Source organism: Hyla sarda, unplaced genomic scaffold, assembly GCF_029499605.1.
Source record: "Hyla sarda isolate aHylSar1 unplaced genomic scaffold, aHylSar1.hap1 scaffold_735, whole genome shotgun sequence".
NCBI lineage: Eukaryota > Metazoa > Chordata > Amphibia > Anura > Hylidae > Hyla > Hyla sarda.
The window spans coordinates 1-19450 of record NW_026610757.1 but is presented as its reverse complement, the minus strand read 5'-3'; the positions used below and the strand labels follow the sequence as shown (position 1 = coordinate 19450).

Genomic DNA, 19450 nt, shown 5'->3' with positions numbered 1-19450 from the left:
CAGGTAAGTCCAATGGGGTGCAGGCATGTCCTCTATGCTTACAGCTTCCCGTGGGTGTTGGTTTGATACCGTTTGGGGACAGCCAAGGAGGCATCTGCAGGCAACAAAGGTAGGTGTGTGCTTGTGTGTGTGTTTCCTATGCAGATCCTAAGCCCAGTGTCACATGCAAGTAGGAGGAGTAAGAAGGGTTCCTGGCAAATCCGGGTTATGGATTGCATTTAAAAAGGCCCCGTGGGAGTGCAATGGGCCCCTGTCTTGCTGCTTAGCAATAATGGTATGGGTATAGGTTCTGCTGTGTGTACTGGTGGTTGACTGCCCCCCAGCCCAGAGTGTGCATGGAAAATTGTCTGGCAGCCTCCCTGACAGCAAGCAGTGATAGTGCCCATGAAGGGGACCTTGTTGGGCCCGCCCCTTTCACGGTTATCGCTTCTCGGCCTTTTGGCTAAGATCAAGTGTAGTATCTGTTCTTATCAGTTTAATATCTGATACGTCCCCTATCTGGGGACCATATATTAAATGGATTTTTGAGAACGGGGGCCGATTTCGAAGCTTGCTTCCGTCGCCCTATGCATTGACCCGATATGGCAGTATCTTCGGGTACAGTGCACCACCCCCTTACAGGGTTAAAAAGAAAGATTCCTACTTTCATTGCTACCTGCTTGCTGGCTAGCCAGCTAGCCAGCCCTGTGGGCCTTGCTGCTGCTGCAGCCAAAAAACAAAAGGTGGTGCTGCTGCTGCTGCTTCTGCTGCTTCTGCTTGTGTCTGGCCGCTGTTGGAGCGTCCAGGCACAGGACTTCTGCTGCTGCTGACTAAATGGCCTCCTTAATTGGATCATTTGAGTAGCCAGCACACCTGTGCAGGTAGGGCATGACATGATAGGCAGCTGCCTTGATAGCGGGTGGGTGCTGAATGTTCCTAATTGACAAAATAAGATTAATGCTTATGAAGAAATATAAAATCTCATCCCTTCCCCAATATCGCGCCACACCCCTACCCCTTAATTCCCTGGTTGAACTTGATGGACATATGTCTTTTTTCGACCGTACTAACTATGTAACTATGTAACATAACATGGGGGGGGGGGTCTCCTGGCTGTTCACACAGGTGTGTCATTGCTGTACATTGACCATGCATTGCTTCTGTGGTATTGCAAAGGCAAAGACAAATGCTTCCAGCCATCCATTGCACTAATGGATTGGTCATCAGCTGGCTGTCTATGTCCCGCATCAATATAGACCAAAGTACAGAGGGTTAGGCTATGCTATTGTGCACCTACCTGATGCATCAGAAGGTGCGAGGCCCTTGCTAAATTCTGTGCACAGACTTTGAGATCTATACTTTAGACTGTATCTAAACCTGCTCCAACATGGACTGACATTCTGGCCTACTTTCAGCCGATGCGACTTGTCTGTCGCTGAACAGTCGCTTTTTATGTATTCAGCACCTATGTATAATGTTGTAAAAATGCTCTAGAAGCTAAAGTCGCAGAAATGTCACACATATTTGGCCTGCAACTTTCTGTGCGACAAAGTCAGACAGGAAAAATCAGTATAAATCCTTAGAAAATTATCCCCCAGTGTCTCCATCTGCTGGCGGTATTGAATAAGCATTGCTGCACTGATGGGGTATGCATTAGACGAAAAAAAAGAAGAAAAAGAAGAATAATACGCCCAGAAAAGAGGCGAAAAGGAGAAAAACGTAAAAAAACGTGAAAAAAAAGTAAGAGGAAGAGAAGGGAAAAAAAGGTGGAAATGGGTTTAAAAGTGATTTCGGCGGAGAAATATATATATATATATATATATATATATATATATATATATATATATATACGCGCACACACACACATATATATAAACGTATTCTCCGTTGAGATATTGCAGCCGCTGCTGTGTCCAGGCCCAGGAGCCTTAGCACTGTGCTGTGATGTCACTCAATACCACTGACATCACTAGGTGTAAACAACATCTCTCCTTTGCTGTGTATGTGACTATGGAGCTGTTTGGTGATGTCGTCTATTATGGCCTTCATAGAAGCAACAGGAGATTGTTGCATCCATCTAGAACCCTCAGAACTACAGTGCTATGATGTCACTCACTTCCACAGGCCTTGCAGAGTGTAAACAACAACAACCCAGCTTTGTTGTGTATGTAACCATAGGGATTTGTGATGTCACCTAGAACCTTCACAGCAGCGACAGCTTTATGAGGAGCATCAGCACTGCTCTGCCTGAGCAGAACCATCACCGCCATAGGTTGTCAAATAACCCGGGTTTAACCCACACAGGTAAGTCCAATGGGGTGCAGGCATGTCCTCTATGCTTACAGCTTCCCGTGGGTGTTGGTTTGATACCGTTTGGGGACAGCCAAGGAGGCATCTGCAGGCAACAAAGGTAGGTGTGTGCTTGTGTGTGTGTTTCCTATGCAGATCCTAAGCCCAGTGTCACATGCAAGTAGGAGGAGTAAGAAGGGTTCCTGGCAAATCCGGGTTATGGATTGCATTTAAAAAGGCCCCGTGGGAGTGCAATGGGCCCCTGTCTTGCTGCTTAGCAATAATGGTATGGGTTTAGGTTCTGCTGTGTGTACTGGTGGTTGACTGCCCCCCAGCCCAGAGTGTGCATGGAAAATTGTCTGGCAGCCTCCCTGACAGCAAGCAGTGATAGTGCCCATGAAGGGGACCTTGTTGGGCCCGCCCCTTTCACGGTTATCGCTTCTCGGCCTTTTGGCTAAGATCAAGTGTAGTATCTGTTCTTATCAGTTTAATATCTGATACGTCCCCTATCTGGGGACCATATATTAAATGGATTTTTGAGAACGGGGGCCGATTTCGAAGCTTGCTTCCGTCGCCCTATGCATTGACCCGATATGGCAGTATCTTCGGGTACAGTGCACCACCCCCTTACAGGGTTAAAAAGAAAGATTCCTACTTTCATTGCTACCTGCTTGCTGGCTAGCCAGCTAGCCAGCCCTGTGGGCCTTGCTGCTGCTGCAGCCAAAAAACAAAAGGTGGTGCTGCTGCTGCTGCTTCTGCTGCTTCTGCTTGTGTCTGGCCGCTGTTGGAGCGTCCAGGCACAGGACTTCTGCTGCTGCTGACTAAATGGCCTCCTTAATTGGATCATTTGAGTAGCCAGCACACCTGTGCAGGTAGGGCATGACATGATAGGCAGCTGCCTTGATAGCGGGTGGGTGCTGAATGTTCCTAATTGACAAAATAAGATTAATGCTTATGAAGAAATATAAAATCTCATCCCTTCCCCAATATCGCGCCACACCCCTACCCCTTAATTCCCTGGTTGAACTTGATGGACATATGTCTTTTTTCGACCGTACTAACTATGTAACTATGTAACATAACATGGGGGGGGGTCTCCTGGCTGTTCACACAGGTGTGTCATTGCTGTACATTGACCATGCATTGCTTCTGTGGTATTGCAAAGGCAAAGACAAATGCTTCCAGCCATCCATTGCACTAATGGATTGGTCATCAGCTGGCTGTCTATGTCCCGCATCAATATAGACCAAAGTACAGAGGGTTAGGCTATGCTATTGTGCACCTACCTGATGCATCAGAAGGTGCGAGGCCCTTGCTAAATTCTGTGCACAGACTTTGAGATCTATACTTTAGACTGTATCTAAACCTGCTCCAACATGGACTGACATTCTGGCCTACTTTCAGCCGATGCGACTTGTCTGTCGCTGAACAGTCGCTTTTTATGTATTCAGCACCTATGTATAATGTTGTAAAAATGCTCTAGAAGCTAAAGTCGCAGAAATGTCACACATATTTGGCCTGCAACTTTCTGTGCGACAAATTCAGACAGGAAAAATCAGTATAAATCCTTAGAAAATTATCCCCCAGTGTCTCCATCTGCTGGCGGTATTGAATAAGCATTGCTGCACTGATGGGGTATGCATTAGACAAAAAAAAAGAAGAAAAAGAAGAATAATACGCCCAGAAAAGAGGCGAAAAGGAGAAAAACGTAAAAAAACGTGAAAAAAAAGTAAGAGGAAGAGAAGGGAAAAAAAGGTGGAAATGGGTTTAAAAGTGATTTCGGCGGAGAAATATATATATATATATATATATATATATATATATACGCGCACACACACACATATATATAAACGTATTCTCCGTTGAGATATTGCAGCCGCTGCTGTGTCCAGGCCCAGGAGCCTTAGCACTGTGCTGTGATGTCACTCAATACCACTGACATCACTAGGTGTAAACAACATCTCTCCTTTGCTGTGTATGTGACTATGGAGCTGTTTGGTGATGTCGTCTATTATGGCCTTCATAGAAGCAACAGGAGATTGTTGCATCCATCTAGAACCCTCAGAACTACAGTGCTATGATGTCACTCACTTCCACAGGCCTTGCAGAGTGTAAACAACAACAACCCAGCTTTGTTGTGTATGTAACCATAGGGATTTGTGATGTCACCTAGAACCTTCACAGCAGCGACAGCTTTATGAGGAGCATCAGCACTGCTCTGCCTGAGCAGAACCATCACCGCCATAGGTTGTCAAATAACCCGGGTTTAACCCACACAGGTAAGTCCAATGGGGTGCAGGCATGTCCTCTATGCTTACAGCTTCCCGTGGGTGTTGGTTTGATACCGTTTGGGGACAGCCAAGGAGGCATCTGCAGGCAACAAAGGTAGGTGTGTGCTTGTGTGTGTGTTTCCTATGCAGATCCTAAGCCCAGTGTCACATGCAAGTAGGAGGAGTAAGAAGGGTTCCTGGCAAATCCGGGTTATGGATTGCATTTAAAAAGGCCCCGTGGGAGTGCAATGGGCCCCTGTCTTGCTGCTTAGCAATAATGGTATGGGTTTAGGTTCTGCTGTGTGTACTGGTGGTTGACTGCCCCCCAGCCCAGAGTGTGCATGGAAAATTGTCTGGCAGCCTCCCTGACAGCAAGCAGTGATAGTGCCCATGAAGGGGACCTTGTTGGGCCCGCCCCTTTCACGGTTATCGCTTCTCGGCCTTTTGGCTAAGATCAAGTGTAGTATCTGTTCTTATCAGTTTAATATCTGATACGTCCCCTATCTGGGGACCATATATTAAATGGATTTTTGAGAACGGGGGCCGATTTCGAAGCTTGCTTCCGTCGCCCTATGCATTGACCCGATATGGCAGTATCTTCGGGTACAGTGCACCACCCCCTTACAGGGTTAAAAAGAAAGATTCCTACTTTCATTGCTACCTGCTTGCTGGCTAGCCAGCTAGCCAGCCCTGTGGGCCTTGCTGCTGCTGCAGCCAAAAAACAAAAGGTGGTGCTGCTGCTGCTGCTTCTGCTGCTTCTGCTTGTGTCTGGCCGCTGTTGGAGCGTCCAGGCACAGGACTTCTGCTGCTGCTGACTAAATGGCCTCCTTAATTGGATCATTTGAGTAGCCAGCACACCTGTGCAGGTAGGGCATGACATGATAGGCAGCTGCCTTGATAGCGGGTGGGTGCTGAATGTTCCTAATTGACAAAATAAGATTAATGCTTATGAAGAAATATAAAATCTCATCCCTTCCCCAATATCGCGCCACACCCCTACCCCTTAATTCCCTGGTTGAACTTGATGGACATATGTCTTTTTTCGACCGTACTAACTATGTAACTATGTAACATAACATGGGGGGGGGGGTCTCCTGGCTGTTCACACAGGTGTGTCATTGCTGTACATTGACCATGCATTGCTTCTGTGGTATTGCAAAGGCAAAGACAAATGCTTCCAGCCATCCATTGCACTAATGGATTGGTCATCAGCTGGCTGTCTATGTCCCGCATCAATATAGACCAAAGTACAGAGGGTTAGGCTATGCTATTGTGCACCTACCTGATGCATCAGAAGGTGCGAGGCCCTTGCTAAATTCTGTGCACAGACTTTGAGATCTATACTTTAGACTGTATCTAAACCTGCTCCAACATGGACTGACATTCTGGCCTACTTTCAGCCGATGCGACTTGTCTGTCGCTGAACAGTCGCTTTTTATGTATTCAGCACCTATGTATAATGTTGTAAAAATGCTCTAGAAGCTAAAGTCGCAGAAATGTCACACATATTTGGCCTGCAACTTTCTGTGCGACAAATTCAGACAGGAAAAATCAGTATAAATCCTTAGAAAATTATCCCCCAGTGTCTCCATCTGCTGGCGGTATTGAATAAGCATTGCTGCACTGATGGGGTATGCATTAGACGAAAAAAAAGAAGAAAAAGAAGAATAATACGCCCAGAAAAGAGGCGAAAAGGAGAAAAACGTAAAAAAACGTGAAAAAAAAGTAAGAGGAAGAGAAGGGAAAAAAAGGTGGAAATGGGTTTAAAAGTGATTTCGGCGGAGAAATATATATATATATATATATATATATATATATATATATATATATACGCGCACACACACACATATATATAAACGTATTCTCCGTTGAGATATTGCAGCCGCTGCTGTGTCCAGGCCCAGGAGCCTTAGCACTGTGCTGTGATGTCACTCAATACCACTGACATCACTAGGTGTAAACAACATCTCTCCTTTGCTGTGTATGTGACTATGGAGCTGTTTGGTGATGTCGTCTATTATGGCCTTCATAGAAGCAACAGGAGATTGTTGCATCCATCTAGAACCCTCAGAACTACAGTGCTATGATGTCACTCACTTCCACAGGCCTTGCAGAGTGTAAACAACAACAACCCAGCTTTGTTGTGTATGTAACCATAGGGATTTGTGATGTCACCTAGAACCTTCACAGCAGCGACAGCTTTATGAGGAGCATCAGCACTGCTCTGCCTGAGCAGAACCATCACCGCCATAGGTTGTCAAATAACCCGGGTTTAACCCACACAGGTAAGTCCAATGGGGTGCAGGCATGTCCTCTATGCTTACAGCTTCCCGTGGGTGTTGGTTTGATACCGTTTGGGGACAGCCAAGGAGGCATCTGCAGGCAACAAAGGTAGGTGTGTGCTTGTGTGTGTGTTTCCTATGCAGATCCTAAGCCCAGTGTCACATGCAAGTAGGAGGAGTAAGAAGGGTTCCTGGCAAATCCGGGTTATGGATTGCATTTAAAAAGGCCCCGTGGGAGTGCAATGGGCCCCTGTCTTGCTGCTTAGCAATAATGGTATGGGTTTAGGTTCTGCTGTGTGTACTGGTGGTTGACTGCCCCCCAGCCCAGAGTGTGCATGGAAAATTGTCTGGCAGCCTCCCTGACAGCAAGCAGTGATAGTGCCCATGAAGGGGACCTTGTTGGGCCCGCCCCTTTCACGGTTATCGCTTCTCGGCCTTTTGGCTAAGATCAAGTGTAGTAATACAGGAGATCTGGTCAGAAGGTACTCGGGTACCCCTCTCCTCGGCCTTGTGGGATCGCCCAGGTTTATTGCCTGGGCTTCACCCACTTGTTGCTATTGGGGAGAGGGCCTAGTCCCAGGGTAACGAGTAGCGATCGCCTCTCAAGACCTTCGGGTGGAGAGAGGTTAGAACCATGGATGATGATCCGGATCCAGGTTCTGTGCCGGCATACGCAAGGATCAAAAACACCGTGAGAGTCATTCTCACGGATGATACCAAAAGGGCGGACGATTTGAAATTCGTAGTAGAGGACGTGCTCGGAGGAGTTTTCGGAATACAGAAGGGCGAGATATTGGCAATCCAGGACTACCCGAAGCGTAAAATTTTTGATGTGACGTTCACACAAAATGGCATCCACAGAGATTTTGTTACCAGAGCTGCTGCGAGTAAAGACAAAAAGCTTCAGGGTGTCCGGATTATTGAGCACGTTCTAGACGATATTAAGCTGGTGGTAGTAAAGATGTATTCCCCTTTCGCCAACCTACACGATGTTGAGTTGTTTTTACAAGTCTATTTTAGTAAGGTTGAGTGCAGAGGAAAAATCATGAACAGCTGTGGCATCTGGACATCTAAGTGGAGATTTCAGGTTACATGCAAAAAAGATGACAGATTGCCAGGGGGAATACAACTACCACCAGCTCGTTTTAAAATAAATAATATGTGTGGCGACCTCTTTTATGCGGGGATGCCAAGCTACTGCAGGAAGTGTCACAGATATGGACACACAAAAGAAAACTGTGAAAGTACATGCAAAAAATGTGGTAGCACACAGCACGAGACAGAGAAATGCACAAGAGGAGGGAGGTGCAATTTCTGTCAACAATTCGGTCACCTTTTCTCCTCTTGTCCCCACAGACATAGGACGGAGCAGCAGTGGCAACCCTGGAGGCAGCAAGGACAGCAACCGGGACACCAGCCGAGGCAAGCAGAGCCAGTGATTACCCCCCCACAAGAGGTAAGCGGTGAGATGGAGAAGGAGAAAGACCCCCCTCAGGCAAAAGGAGGGGACCCTAAAGAGCAGAGGATGGCCAAAAAACGTGCAAGTGGTGGAAAAACTGGCCCCCAGGAGCATGCTGGGTTAAGAGAGGAGCAGACGGCGGCCGAATCCGCTCCTCAGCAACCTCTGGCTCAGGGTCCCCCTGAGAGCGATGATCCGGGTGGAGAGGTGAAGGTTAAAAGGCGGAGGGGCTCCAGAAGACTCTATTCGGAGGCGGTCCAGGGGGAGCCGATGGAAGTACCTGCGGATGCAGGGAACCCAAGTGACGTTCCTCCACAGGTCCCCATAGGGGATACCCCCCCTCCTCCCTGCCAGGAGGAGGTTTCAGGGGTGACCGTCTCTGAGGTACCAGAGACGGAACTAAGTGAACACCCGACCCCTATGGAGGGGCAAGAGGTGGAAGAACCCAATGAGTCTGGAGCCCTGATTGCCAGGATGCCCGAGAACAACTATGCCTCAATCATGATGGAGGAGGGGGGTCGGCTGAGTGATGGTGCCTCCTCTCCTGCTTCCTCTATGCGTACAGTTGAGTCAGATTTTGGGGGGTATGAGGCTTCGGAGGGGGAATCAGAGGTGTAAGACGTTTTCTTGTACATTCCCATGGCTGAGTTGTCCGGTCTGTCCTTGAACGTGAGAAGTGTGAGCGCCAGAGTAAGAAGGGTTGCCCTATTTAATTACTTGTCGGTTTTTGCTGCTTCCGTCCTTTTCCTGCAGGAATGTGGCATCCCGCACAGATTAAATTATAAAGAATATGAAGATGATTGGGTGCACGGTCCATCAGTCTGGTCTGGATCAAATGAGTCCAGATCAGCAGGGGTCGCCATACTTTTTAAAGGGAACGTTTTAATTGAGAGTTTTAACGAAATTTTACCAGGCAGAATTTTATTGGTCAACGCTTTTATTAATGGTATTAAATGGCAGTTTTTAAATTTTTATGGTTCTCCTGATAAGAATGAAAGAATAAAAATGTTGGAGATTTTACCCCTTTTTATTAACAATTCTAGTCCTCTTGTTTTATCAGGTGATTTTAATTGTATTTTAAGGGGAGAACGCCGTTTTTCGAACGCAGTGAGTAGGAACTATGACAAGACGTCTTTTATGTTAAAAAAATTGATTTTAGATTTTAATCTCACTGATGTTTTTAAAAAATGTAATTTTAACGTACCAGAGGAAGACGGTGTTACCTGGAGCAATGCAAGCTGTAGCTCCAGGATAGATTTTATTTTTTGTTCTTATCAAGTACTGCCTTTTAACTGTGATCTTTTTACCAATGTTTTTTCTGACCATAAATTATTGTATTTTAAAGTTAAAAGTGATTTTAAAAGGAGAACTGGTAGGAATGCCTGGAAGTTAAACGTGTCCCTTTTAGAAGATCCGCAGGTTTTATCAGATTTTATCACCTTTTACAAGGAATGCAGACGAGTAAAAGACCCCAACACTCCCACCAGTATCTGGTGGGAAAAAATGAAACTAAAAATAAAAGAATTTTTTATCCGTGTTGGGGTTAGGAAAGCTAAAGAAAAACGTGAATTTTATAATATCCTAAATACTCGTCTGCAAACCCTGTACAAATTCAGAGCACATGGGATGGAGGTGGAGAAGGAGGTACATGATCTTAAAAAAGAAATAACTAAGTGCCTGGAGCAGAAAGGAAAAGAAATTATCTTTAGGTCTCGAATACAGCATCTTGAGGAAAACGAGACCTGCTCCAGGTATTTTTTTAAGAAAATACATGAAAATAGAAGGTTAATAGAAAACATTGAAGGAGTGAATGATGTACAGGGTATTTTAAAAAAGGTGCAAGAGTTTTATGCGGATCTTTTTAATGTAAAACACATTGATGAATGTTTTATGAATGACTCGTTAAAGGAGATCACCAATTTTTTAGATCCTGTCTCACAGTCTTTTTTATTGCAGAATATTTCAGAGCAGGAGATTTTAGAGACCGTCAAGAGTTTTAAAACAGGTAAAGTGCCTGGGCCGGATGGTATACCCATTGAATTTTATGTTACTTTTTATGGTATTTTAAAAGAAGATTTGTTCTCCCTTTTTACGGAAGTCTTTAAGTCTAAAATCCTCCCAGGCTCATGGAAGAAGGGTGATGTCTCCCTGCTATTCAAAAAGGGAGACCGGTCGGAACTCAAAAACTGGAGACCAATCACCCTTCTGAACTGCGACTATAAAATAATGGCGAAACTGTGTGCTAACCGCTTAAAGAACGTAATCCATAAAATAATTCATACAAACCAAGTCTGTGGGGTGCCTGGGAGGAGTTTATGGGAGAACCTAAACCTTTTAAAGGATGTAATTAGCGACACCAAATTAAGAAAAGGAAAGCTGGCGGTTTTATCCATAGATTTTGAAAAAGCTTTCGACAGGGTGTCACATTTTTATCTTTTTAAGGTTTTAGAGAAAATGGGTATACCTGATGGCTTTTTATTGTCTCTTAGAGCTTTTTATGATAACTGTACTAGTAAAATTTTAGTAAATGGTTTTAAGACACAGGGCGTGATTTTAAATTCCGGAGTGAAGCAGGGGTGTCCCTTGTCCCCACTACTCTTCATTTGCGCAATAGAGCCTCTTTTATGTACAATACGAAAGGATAAGCAGATCCATGGAGTCCCCCTGCCAGGAGGAGGGGGACTAGAGGCGAAGGTAGTGGGGTACATGGACGATGTTGCGGTGTTTTGCAGGGACACCCCATCGCTTCAGAAGACGCTAAAACAGATTCAATATTTTAATTGTGCCTCCGGTTTTAAAGTCAATTTTAACAAAAGTAACATTTTAAACATAGGCGGAATGCCTTTGTATGATGTGCCCGTCCCTGTGTCTGAGTCGGTGCAGATTTTAGGTGTCTCCTTTGACGAGTCTAATAATGGTTTTAATAGCTGGGACTTGGTGGCTCAAAAAATAAATAAGAAAATATGTATGTGGAACATGCGAGAACTTACAATGGAAGGGAAGGTTTTAATTACAAAAATGGTGCTTTTACCTATTTTATTGTATTTAAGTCTGGTATTCCCACCCCCCGAAATGGTTCTAAAGAAAATAACAAAAGCTTGTTTTACTTTCTTTTGGAGTTCTAAGAGCGAAAAATTAAAGAGACAAATTGTGATAAAACCGAACTCCAGGGGCGGTAAGGATTTTCCAGATTTTAAAGCTTTCCTTTTAATAAAGTTTTTTAGCATGTGTTTTACTACTGTTTTTAAAGATAGCTACTGGTCTTATTTTGTTCGTTTTAATACTGGTTATTTTATGCGGAGGAACGGCTGGTTTTCTACAGTTTTAAGTTGCCCTTATTCTTTGAATTTACCCCCTCAATACATGATTTTAGGAAAAATTTTAAACTTATATAATTTTAAAGGTAAAAGTGTTCAGGATCTGTGCAATAGCAAAAAACTACTAAAGGAAATAAAAGAAACCAGTACCGTGACTCCCATCAAAAATTTTAACGAACAGAAGTGTATACAGATTTGGAAGATGTTGAGTATTAATTATCTTTTTAATTCACAGAAGGACCTGGCCTGGAGCTGCGCACACGAGTGTCTTCCATGCCGGGCATTCCAGCACCGAAGAGGATTATCCAACTCTGCAACCTGCCCGAGGGAGGGATGCCGACAAGAGGAGACCGTGCACCATCTAATATGGACTTGTTTTTACTCGCAGAAAATATGGACAAAGATACTCCCTCTGGTAAAAAGGATAACTGGACTAAAAGACTTAAATATTGCAGTGGTTTTTTATGGTTGCCTGGAATGCCCAACACGGACTCAAGAGACTATTGCATGGAAGATCATAAACTGTGTGAAGGCAGCTCTGTGGAAGGCCAGGAATATTTTATTGTTCAAGCATGAGGTTTTATCTGTGAAGGACATTTTATCTATCTGTTTTTATGAAATGTACCAGTACTATCTTTTAGACAAGAAGAGATTTCCGCTTTTATCTAGAAAATGGTTTTTAAAAGAATGGAATTCTATCTTGTAAAGCCACCAAGTGCCCATTTTATGTTTTAATATGTTGTAAATATGTTATTTATATGTAACTGTATTTATTGACATATTTGCACAATTTTGTTAACATTATTTAATTTTTAATAAAGTTGCCCCCGTAAGGGTAGTCAAGTTAAAAAAAATCTGTTCTTATCAGTTTAATATCTGATACGTCCCCTATCTGGGGACCATATATTAAATGGATTTTTGAGAACGGGGGCCGATTTCGAAGCTTGCTTCCGTCGCCCTATGCATTGACCCGATATGGCAGTATCTTCGGGTACAGTGCACCACCCCCTTACAGGGTTAAAAAGAAAGATTCCTACTTTCATTGCTACCTGCTTGCTGGCTAGCCAGCTAGCCAGCCCTGTGGGCCTTGCTGCTGCTGCAGCCAAAAAACAAAAGGTGGTGCTGCTGCTGCTGCTTCTGCTGCTTCTGCTTGTGTCTGGCCGCTGTTGGAGCGTCCAGGCACAGGACTTCTGCTGCTGCTGACTAAATGGCCTCCTTAATTGGATCATTTGAGTAGCCAGCACACCTGTGCAGGTAGGGCATGACATGATAGGCAGCTGCCTTGATAGCGGGTGGGTGCTGAATGTTCCTAATTGACAAAATAAGATTAATGCTTATGAAGAAATATAAAATCTCATCCCTTCCCCAATATCGCGCCACACCCCTACCCCTTAATTCCCTGGTTGAACTTGATGGACATATGTCTTTTTTCGACCGTACTAACTATGTAACTATGTAACATAACATGGGGGGGGGGGTCTCCTGGCTGTTCACACAGGTGTGTCATTGCTGTACATTGACCATGCATTGCTTCTGTGGTATTGCAAAGGCAAAGACAAATGCTTCCAGCCATCCATTGCACTAATGGATTGGTCATCAGCTGGCTGTCTATGTCCCGCATCAATATAGACCAAAGTACAGAGGGTTAGGCTATGCTATTGTGCACCTACCTGATGCATCAGAAGGTGCGAGGCCCTTGCTAAATTCTGTGCACAGACTTTGAGATCTATACTTTAGACTGTATCTAAACCTGCTCCAACATGGACTGACATTCTGGCCTACTTTCAGCCGATGCGACTTGTCTGTCGCTGAACAGTCGCTTTTTATGTATTCAGCACCTATGTATAATGTTGTAAAAATGCTCTAGAAGCTAAAGTCGCAGAAATGTCACACATATTTGGCCTGCAACTTTCTGTGCGACAAAGTCAGACAGGAAAAATCAGTATAAATCCTTAGAAAATTATCCCCCAGTGTCTCCATCTGCTGGCGGTATTGAATAAGCATTGCTGCACTGATGGGGTATGCATTAGACGAAAAAAAAGAAGAAAAAGAAGAATAATACGCCCAGAAAAGAGGCGAAAAGGAGAAAAACGTAAAAAAACGTGAAAAAAAAGTAAGAGGAAGAGAAGGGAAAAAAAGGTGGAAATGGGTTTAAAAGTGATTTCGGCGGAGAAATATATATATATATATATATATATATATATATATATATACGCGCACACACACACATATATATAAACGTATTCTCCGTTGAGATATTGCAGCCGCTGCTGTGTCCAGGCCCAGGAGCCTTAGCACTGTGCTGTGATGTCACTCAATACCACTGACATCACTAGGTGTAAACAACATCTCTCCTTTGCTGTGTATGTGACTATGGAGCTGTTTGGTGATGTCGTCTATTATGGCCTTCATAGAAGCAACAGGAGATTGTTGCATCCATCTAGAACCCTCAGAACTACAGTGCTATGATGTCACTCACTTCCACAGGCCTTGCAGAGTGTAAACAACAACAACCCAGCTTTGTTGTGTATGTAACCATAGGGATTTGTGATGTCACCTAGAACCTTCACAGCAGCGACAGCTTTATGAGGAGCATCAGCACTGCTCTGCCTGAGCAGAACCATCACCGCCATAGGTTGTCAAATAACCCGGGTTTAACCCACACAGGTAAGTCCAATGGGGTGCAGGCATGTCCTCTATGCTTACAGCTTCCCGTGGGTGTTGGTTTGATACCGTTTGGGGACAGCCAAGGAGGCATCTGCAGGCAACAAAGGTAGGTGTGTGCTTGTGTGTGTGTTTCCTATGCAGATCCTAAGCCCAGTGTCACATGCAAGTAGGAGGAGTAAGAAGGGTTCCTGGCAAATCCGGGTTATGGATTGCATTTAAAAAGGCCCCGTGGGAGTGCAATGGGCCCCTGTCTTGCTGCTTAGCAATAATGGTATGGGTTTAGGTTCTGCTGTGTGTACTGGTGGTTGACTGCCCCCCAGCCCAGAGTGTGCATGGAAAATTGTCTGGCAGCCTCCCTGACAGCAAGCAGTGATAGTGCCCATGAAGGGGACCTTGTTGGGCCCGCCCCTTTCACGGTTATCGCTTCTCGGCCTTTTGGCTAAGATCAAGTGTAGTATCTGTTCTTATCAGTTTAATATCTGATACGTCCCCTATCTGGGGACCATATATTAAATGGATTTTTGAGAACGGGGGCCGATTTCGAAGCTTGCTTCCGTCGCCCTATGCATTGACCCGATATGGCAGTATCTTCGGGTACAGTGCACCACCCCCTTACAGGGTTAAAAAGAAAGATTCCTACTTTCATTGCTACCTGCTTGCTGGCTAGCCAGCTAGCCAGCCCTGTGGGCCTTGCTGCTGCTGCAGCCAAAAAACAAAAGGTGGTGCTGCTGCTGCTGCTTCTGCTGCTTCTGCTTGTGTCTGGCCGCTGTTGGAGCGTCCAGGCACAGGACTTCTGCTGCTGCTGACTAAATGGCCTCCTTAATTGGATCATTTGAGTAGCCAGCACACCTGTGCAGGTAGGGCATGACATGATAGGCAGCTGCCTTGATAGCGGGTGGGTGCTGAATGTTCCTAATTGACAAAATAAGATTAATGCTTATGAAGAAATATAAAATCTCATCCCTTCCCCAATATCGCGCCACACCCCTACCCCTTAATTCCCTGGTTGAACTTGATGGACATATGTCTTTTTTCGACCGTACTAACTATGTAACTATGTAACATAACATGGGGGGGGGGTCTCCTGGCTGTTCACACAGGTGTGTCATTGCTGTACATTGACCATGCATTGCTTCTGTGGTATTGCAAAGGCAAAGACAAATGCTTCCAGCCATCCATTGCACTAATGGATTGGTCATCAGCTGGCTGTCTATGTCCCGCATCAATATAGACCAAAGTACAGAGGGTTAGGCTATGCTATTGTGCACCTACCTGATGCATCAGAAGGTGCGAGGCCCTTGCTAAATTCTGTGCACAGACTTTGAGATCTATACTTTAGACTGTATCTAAACCTGCTCCAACATGGACTGACATTCTGGCCTACTTTCAGCCGATGCGACTTGTCTGTCGCTGAACAGTCGCTTTTTATGTATTCAGCACCTATGTATAATGTTGTAAAAATGCTCTAGAAGCTAAAGTCGCAGAAATGTCACACATATTTGGCCTGCAACTTTCTGTGCGACAAAGTCAGACAGGAAAAATCAGTATAAATCCTTAGAAAATTATCCCCCAGTGTCTCCATCTGCTGGCGGTATTGAATAAGCATTGCTGCACTGATGGGGTATGCATTAGACGAAAAAAAAGAAGAAAAAGAAGAATAATACGCCCAGAAAAGAGGCGAAAAGGAGAAAAACGTAAAAAAACGTGAAAAAAAAGTAAGAGGAAGAGAAGGGAAAAAAAGGTGGAAATGGGTTTAAAAGTGATTTCGGCGGAGAAATATATATATATATATATATATATATATATATATATATATATATATATACGCGCACACACACACATATATATAAACGTATTCTCCGTTGAGATATTGCAGCCGCTGCTGTGTCCAGGCCCAGGAGCCTTAGCACTGTGCTGTGATGTCACTCAATACCACTGACATCACTAGGTGTAAACAACATCTCTCCTTTGCTGTGTATGTGACTATGGAGCTGTTTGGTGATGTCGTCTATTATGGCCTTCATAGAAGCAACAGGAGATTGTTGCATCCATCTAGAACCCTCAGAACTACAGTGCTATGATGTCACTCACTTCCACAGGCCTTGCAGAGTGTAAACAACAACAACCCAGCTTTGTTGTGTATGTAACCATAGGGATTTGTGATGTCACCTAGAACCTTCACAGCAGCGACAGCTTTATGAGGAGCATCAGCACTGCTCTGCCTGAGCAGAACCATCACCGCCATAGGTTGTCAAATAACCCGGGTTTAACCCACACAGGTAAGTCCAATGGGGTGCAGGCATGTCCTCTATGCTTACAGCTTCCCGTGGGTGTTGGTTTGATACCGTTTGGGGACAGCCAAGGAGGCATCTGCAGGCAACAAAGGTAGGTGTGTGCTTGTGTGTGTGTTTCCTATGCAGATCCTAAGCCCAGTGTCACATGCAAGTAGGAGGAGTAAGAAGGGTTCCTGGCAAATCCGGGTTATGGATTGCATTTAAAAAGGCCCCGTGGGAGTGCAATGGGCCCCTGTCTTGCTGCTTAGCAATAATGGTATGGGTTTAGGTTCTGCTGTGTGTACTGGTGGTTGACTGCCCCCCAGCCCAGAGTGTGCATGGAAAATTGTCTGGCAGCCTCCCTGACAGCAAGCAGTGATAGTGCCCATGAAGGGGACCTTGTTGGGCCCGCCCCTTTCACGGTTATCGCTTCTCGGCCTTTTGGCTAAGATCAAGTGTAGTATCTGTTCTTATCAGTTTAATATCTGATACGTCCCCTATCTGGGGACCATATATTAAATGGATTTTTGAGAACGGGGGCCGATTTCGAAGCTTGCTTCCGTCGCCCTATGCATTGACCCGATATGGCAGTATCTTCGGGTACAGTGCACCACCCCCTTACAGGGTTAAAAAGAAAGATTCCTACTTTCATTGCTACCTGCTTGCTGGCTAGCCAGCTAGCCAGCCCTGTGGGCCTTGCTGCTGCTGCAGCCAAAAAACAAAAGGTGGTGCTGCTGCTGCTGCTTCTGCTGCTTCTGCTTGTGTCTGGCCGCTGTTGGAGCGTCCAGGCACAGGACTTCTGCTGCTGCTGACTAAATGGCCTCCTTAATTGGATCATTTGAGTAGCCAGCACACCTGTGCAGGTAGGGCATGACATGATAGGCAGCTGCCTTGATAGCGGGTGGGTGCTGAATGTTCCTAATTGACAAAATAAGATTAATGCTTATGAAGAAATATAAAATCTCATCCCTTCCCCAATATCGCGCCACACCCCTACCCCTTAATTCCCTGGTTGAACTTGATGGACATATGTCTTTTTTCGACCGTACTAACTATGTAACTATGTAACATAACATGGGGGGGGGGTCTCCTGGCTGTTCACACAGGTGTGTCATTGCTGTACATTGACCATGCATTGCTTCTGTGGTATTGCAAAGGCAAAGACAAATGCTTCCAGCCATCCATTGCACTAATGGATTGGTCATCAGCTGGCTGTCTATGTCCCGCATCAATATAGACCAAAGTACAGAGGGTTAGGCTATGCTATTGTGCACCTACCTGATGCATCAGAAGGTGCGAGGCCCTTGCTAAATTCTGTGCACAGACTTTGAGATCTATACTTTAGACTGTATCTAAACCTGCTCCAACATGGACTGACATTCTGGCCTACTTTCAGCCGATGCGACTTGTCTGTCGCTGAACAGTCGCTTTTTATGTATTCAGCACCTATGTATAATGTTGTAAAAATGCTCTAGAAGCTAAAGTCGCAGAAATGTCACACATATTTGGCCTGCAACTTTCTGTGCGACAAATTCAGACAGGAAAAATCAGTATAAATCCTTAGAAAATTATCCCCCAGTGTCTCCATCTGCTGGCGGTATTGAATAAGCATTGCTGCACTGATGGGGTATGCATTAGACGAAAAAAAAGAAGAAAAAGAAGAATAATACGCCCAGAAAAGAGGCGAAAAGGAGAAAAACGTAAAAAAACGTGAAAAAAAAGTAAGAGGAAGAGAAGGGAAAAAAAGGTGGAAATGGGTTTAAAAGTGATTTCGGCGGAGAAATATATATATATATATATATATATATATATATATATATATATATATACGCGCACACACACACATATATATAAACGTATTCTCCGTTGAGATATTGCAGCCGCTGCTGTGTCCAGGCCCAGGAGCCTTAGCACTGTGCTGTGATGTCACTCAATACCACTGACATCACTAGGTGTAAACAACATCTCTCCTTTGCTGTGTATGTGACTATGGAGCTGTTTGGTGATGTCGTCTATTATGGCCTTCATAGAAGCAACAGGAGATTGTTGCATCCATCTAGAACCCTCAGAACTACAGTGCTATGATGTCACTCACTTCCACAGGCCTTGCAGAGTGTAAACAACAACAACCCAGCTTTGTTGTGTATGTAACCATAGGGATTTGTGATGTCACCTAGAACCTTCACAGCAGCGACAGCTTTATGAGGAGCATCAGCACTGCTCTGCCTGAGCAGAACCATCACCGCCATAGGTTGTCAAATAACCCGGGTTTAACCCACACAGGTAAGTCCAATGGGGTGCAGGCATGTCCTCTATGCTTACAGCTTCCCGTGGGTGTTGGTTTGATACCGTTTGGGGACAGCCAAGGAGGCATCTGCAGGCAACAAAGGTAGGTGTGTGCTTGTGTGTGTGTTTCCTATGCAGATCCTAAGCCCAGTGTCACATGCAAGTAGGAGGAGTAAGAAGGGTTCCTGGCAAATCCGGGTTATGGATTGCATTTAAAAAGGCCCCGTGGGAGTGCAATGGGCCCCTGTCTTGCTGCTTAGCAATAATGGTATGGGTTTAGGTTCTGCTGTGTGTACTGGTGGTTGACTGCCCCCCAGCCCAGAGTGTGCATGGAAAATTGTCTGGCAGCCTCCCTGACAGCAAGCAGTGATAGTGCCCATGAAGGGGACCTTGTTGGGCCCGCCCCTTTCACGGTTATCGCTTCTCGGCCTTTTGGCTAAGATCAAGTGTAGTATCTGTTCTTATCAGTTTAATATCTGATACGTCCCCTATCTGGGGACCATATATTAAATGGATTTTTGAGAACGGGGGCCGATTTCGAAGCTTGCTTCCGTCGCCCTATGCATTGACCCGATATGGCAGTATCTTCGGGTACAGTGCACCACCCCCTTACAGGGTTAAAAAGAAA

The 19450-nt window shown here is 45.0% G+C and overlaps 7 non-coding genes and 1 pseudogene across 7 annotated transcripts; all 8 read left to right on the top strand.

The window, feature by feature from the left end:
* The first annotated feature begins 422 nt into the window (after positions 1-422).
* On the top strand, positions 423-613 carry LOC130344793 (U2 spliceosomal RNA). The gene has a single exon (XR_008883625.1). It is a non-coding gene; the product is annotated as a U2 spliceosomal RNA (small nuclear RNA).
* A 2089-nt stretch (positions 614-2702) lies between these two features.
* LOC130344781 (U2 spliceosomal RNA) lies at positions 2703-2893 on the top strand. Its single transcript, XR_008883616.1, has one exon. It is a non-coding gene; the product is annotated as a U2 spliceosomal RNA (small nuclear RNA).
* Positions 2894-4966: 2073 nt separating this feature from the next.
* LOC130344846 (U2 spliceosomal RNA) lies at positions 4967-5157 on the top strand. Its single transcript, XR_008883667.1, has one exon. It is a non-coding gene; the product is annotated as a U2 spliceosomal RNA (small nuclear RNA).
* Positions 5158-7242: 2085 nt separating this feature from the next.
* On the top strand, positions 7243-7375 carry LOC130344800 (U2 spliceosomal RNA; annotated as a pseudogene).
* A 5038-nt stretch (positions 7376-12413) lies between these two features.
* LOC130344789 (U2 spliceosomal RNA) lies at positions 12414-12603 on the top strand. The gene has a single exon (XR_008883622.1). It is a non-coding gene; the product is annotated as a U2 spliceosomal RNA (small nuclear RNA).
* Positions 12604-14682: 2079 nt separating this feature from the next.
* Positions 14683-14873, top strand: LOC130344834 (U2 spliceosomal RNA). The gene has a single exon (XR_008883656.1). It is a non-coding gene; the product is annotated as a U2 spliceosomal RNA (small nuclear RNA).
* Positions 14874-16961: 2088 nt separating this feature from the next.
* Positions 16962-17152, top strand: LOC130344822 (U2 spliceosomal RNA). Its single transcript, XR_008883645.1, has one exon. It is a non-coding gene; the product is annotated as a U2 spliceosomal RNA (small nuclear RNA).
* A 2086-nt stretch (positions 17153-19238) lies between these two features.
* LOC130344810 (U2 spliceosomal RNA) lies at positions 19239-19429 on the top strand. The gene has a single exon (XR_008883634.1). It is a non-coding gene; the product is annotated as a U2 spliceosomal RNA (small nuclear RNA).
* Positions 19430-19450: the final 21 nt, after the last annotated feature.